Raw genomic sequence first — 4476 nt, 5'->3', positions numbered from 1 at the left:
ATGGTGGACACTGGAACTCGTGATTGACTGGGTGGTGTTTGTGGTTCTAAAACAGCCCACCGTACCACAATGTTAATTGTGAGCGATGGCCTCAGGTCTGGCTCTACCGAGGACAATGGGGGATTAATCCCCCCGACTGAGAAGCTGGTGTCTCGGTACCCGTGGCTGCAACAATATTGTTGCAGGCAGGGGTCTGGCGGAAAGAACGACCGCAAGGTGGGGGAAACTACTTCGATTCCCAACAGACTCCCTGGAATTGTCGGCTGTTGCTCACGGATAATTCCGTGACGCGGCGGGTCGCTTAACCGACCGTGGACGCCAATACCTCAACCGCGTGGCGTAGGGTCCTCCTGTCAAGAACCAAGTTTCCTAATTAACCACGCGGTTTCAACTACCAGGGAACCACGCCCTCAGTACGCCTTGCCTGAACTGGATCACTCTACCAACTACCAACTACCTTTCCGGATCAGATGCAGTCGAGAAAAGACAAAGACAAGCTGGGAACATTTCTACAATTATTTATTTACAATAGGTGAGGAAAAGCATGTGGCACAGGAAAAAGGTTTATTGGTGTGTTACGCAGGGGAAAGATGAGAGAGGTGTGGTGTGGAAATTATGCAAGAAACTTATAAAAGCGGACACAGTGCAGACTTGACGTGAGAATAATAAAAGCAACAATCACAACAATAAAGATCTTACACAGGCTTATCTAACGGACAGGCGCCACACACTCTGACACACAGTCGGACAAAATAAACCCAATGAAAAGAAAAAGGTCTTCTGCAGCCAGGGTGGGAGGGAGTTGAGGTCACAGTTCAGGGTACCTGAGCGTTCTGGGTAAAGGGATGCTCCTTGGTGTGGCATCTGACAAAGGTTGTGTAGTTGGTCCACAGCCGCACATGTGGCGATCGTGTCCGCGAAGGAGCTCGAAAGGGAGAAGAGTGGAGTTCAAGGTGGGGATCAGCAGTAGCAGGACCAGACAGAGATTTGGTTGAGGTACTTCGGACGGGAACCGTAGTCGGGCTGTCGATGTGAGACGTGGGCAGAACCCAGCAGCGGGAACACCTTCGCATCCAACCAACCCCGACTTCTCCCTTTCAAAACCAACCACTTCGACCTTTCAAATCCAAAACAACCTTCCTTCTTTCTCACTCAAAAACTCCTCGCATCCCACTCAACTCTGAGGATTGTCCTGTGCTTTATAGATCATGGAGATCGGGGTGGAGCCATGGCGAAGCTGACATCATTGTCCGTCCCGATTGGACTGGGCCTTCATGTGGTCTGCCTTTCTGGGCAGGGTTTTGGCCAGACACTGGTAAGGCCCGCCCACACTGCCGTGTCTGGGTTTAGGAAGGTGAATGGTGGCACAGCTACTGTAACCATCCTCAGGATTCTGCCTCAGAAAACCAGTCTCTGGGTAGGCGCTCGTCACGCTGTGGCCAGCGAAATGAGGGTAGCAAGCGAGATAAAGGTACCGTGGTTCAAATAAAAGGGGAAATAAAACAAAAGGGGGAAAAATGATTTATAATCCTAACTAAAAGCGCATCACAATGCACCCCCCCCCCCCGTGTCTCCCACTACACACAAAGAAGGGATCTATCTGCATGTATACTAACGGAATAACTGACTTGGGACACCTGTATGTTGTATGCATATGGTTCCGAGAACAGTAACAATATATACACACTGTATGTATGTATTACAATCGTACATTCTGGCTGTAAAGGTGAGCATCATCCATGGATTATGTCTCACTCGGTAAGAGTACATAATCCATCAAGAACAAAAGCCTGTTTGCCAGTATGAATATGAATATGAATATGAAAACAGTACCTCCTGGCTTTAATGGTGAGCATAAGTCATGGATTACATCTCACATGATAAAAAAATCACATAATCCACAAAGAGCAAAAGCATGTCTGCCACCTCGACCACCGTTCCTGCTAATACAAACCAAAAACCAGAAGACACGGGCGATGGATTTGGCGGAAATAAAAATAATAATGTGTGTAGTGTGACGAGTGCTCCCCTAATCTCAATGGATGGATGCAAGTTCCACGCATGCGCAGACCAAAGCGTCACCTCCGACCTGGAGGCTTCAGCCTGGCCACTCATGTCTACAGATGGTGATCATTGGTTGAACATCAAACAGATATATAAACTGTTTAAATGTTTGATTTTTTGAACTTTTTTTTTTCAAAAAGGAAAAAAGGCCCAAAATGGCAAATAAGCCTGAAATCCAGATTGGCAGCTCTGTTTGATGTTTAACCAATGATCACCATAAATAATTTGACTTTTGAAATGAGTGTCCAGGCTTAAGCCTCTGGGTTGGAGGTGATGATTTGGTCTACACATGCATGGGACTTACGTATGTTGGAGACTGGATGAGCGCTCGTCACGCTCCACGCACTTTGGTTTATCTCTGCCTGATCACACTGTGCCTTCTGGTTTTTGGTTTGTATTAGCAGGAACGGTGGTCTGGTTGGCACACATGCTTTTGCTCTTTGGGGATTATGTGATTTTTTTTATCATGTGAGATGTAATCTGTGGCTTATGCTCACCATTAAAGCCAGGAGATACTGTTTTTATATATATATATATATATATATATATATATATATATATATATACATATATATACATATATATATATATATATATATATATATATATATATATATATATATATATATATATATATATATATATATATATATATATATATATATATACATATACATATATATAAACACATATACACTCCTACACATACATACATACATACATGTATATATATATATATACATATATATATATATATATATATATATATATATATATATATATATATGTATATATATATATATATATATACATGTACATGTACATGTACATGTATATGTATATGTATATAGTGTTACGGTTGTGGAAATTCGCATTACACCATAAAGAGCCCAAAGGTGAGATATCTCTGTCGGTACATGTGTAGTTAGCCCAAACCCGTTGTATCGAGGGAATTTATGTGATCCATCCGGGCTGTGATGCTTTGAGTTAGTCATTTTTCTGTTCTATCTTTTATTTCAAACAAACAGCATCTCAACAACCACGCCATCCCAACCACACTACAACCATGCCACCTTCACCATCTACGCTACCACATCTTCGCCATTCAGTAGGCCCCGTGCAGTTACGATCTCCACGGAGGAACAAACAAAAACCAACAACGATGCCCGTGGGCTTTTCCCACCATTTTTCCCCGCGCTTGGTGTGAGGGAAGGGGGAAGGGCAGCTCGCCGCCGATTGGTGGATGAACAGCGTGAGGCGGTCGGGGTGAGGGAACACCCCTTTTCGAGAACCTTCTCGAAGGAGGGTGGAGCCGAAAATGGGGCGGAGCAAAGGGCGGAGTCCCGCGCTACAAAAGGCGGACAGGATGGACCTTGAGTAGTAGAAGGGTTTTTTTTTTAGGAGAGTTGGTCTTTGGTTGGTCGAGTTGGTTCGAGAGTCTGGTTTTCGAGGCTTCCTGTCTTCAAGTCGAGTTGGTTCAAGTGGAGTTGGTTCGAGTCGAGTTGGTTCGAGTCGAGTTGGTTCGAGTCGAGTTGGTTCGAGTCGAGTTGGTTCGAGTTGAGTTGGTTCTTCGAGGCTTCCTGTCTGCTTGTCTTGTCGGGGGAAGAGTCCTGCGCCCGCGGCTTGGCGAGCGGCCTGTCACGAAGGCACGGACGGGAGACGCGGCAGTGCCAGTTGTGAGGTGGACCTGCGTGTCCGGTAGAGGAGTGCCGGAGAGGGTTCGCCGGCTGCGACAGAGGTCGGGGCCAGGCGCTACCACGCTGACGGTCGTGGGAGAGGGACTCACCGGCCACGAAAAGGGAAGTCGTGACTTCTTTTCCTTTTTCCTTTGCTTTTGTGTAAATGTGAGTTGGCGCCGTCCATCAAGTAGTATTGTTTTAAGTGTTGCCGTGTGTACCCGTATTCGGTTTTAACTCTTTCTTTGCTTTTTATGAGCATTTTTCTTTTGCTGTATATAGGTGCCTTACGTGCCTTCTGTGTGAAATAAATGTGCATTGTGTGAACTTGTTCCCCGTTTCGCTGCGTCCTTTCTTTGTTTGAATTTCCATTTTGCATCACGTAAGGGGTTCGTAGTGGGTTTAAAATGCCCGGAAATTAATCAGAGCCGTCAAGGCCGACGATAACACCGCTCGGTTATCACTGTAGCACGGAACGGACCGCTTAAGCGGTTCGTGTCTGGAGTCGGCCTGTGGCGTGGTATGATCGCCCGGTCGACCACTCGTGCTGGCACTTAGGTAGGTTGAATTTGGCGAGCAACCCTATCCTGTGCCGGTGGGCAATTGGCACGATCGGGGTGAGGTCGAAAGACCCACCCGTGACTAGCTCCCGGCGTTGTTCCGAGAAGGTCACGACTGAATTGTCCCTCCGGTGGGCGAGGCGGCCGCCATTTGAGTCGAGCGGCCGATCGCACGC

This window comes from Eptatretus burgeri, chromosome 13 (genome assembly GCF_056783735.1).
Source record: "Eptatretus burgeri isolate ZD-2024b chromosome 13, Ebu_testis_v1, whole genome shotgun sequence".
NCBI lineage: Eukaryota > Metazoa > Chordata > Myxini > Myxiniformes > Myxinidae > Eptatretus > Eptatretus burgeri.
This window is presented reverse-complemented; position numbering follows the sequence as displayed.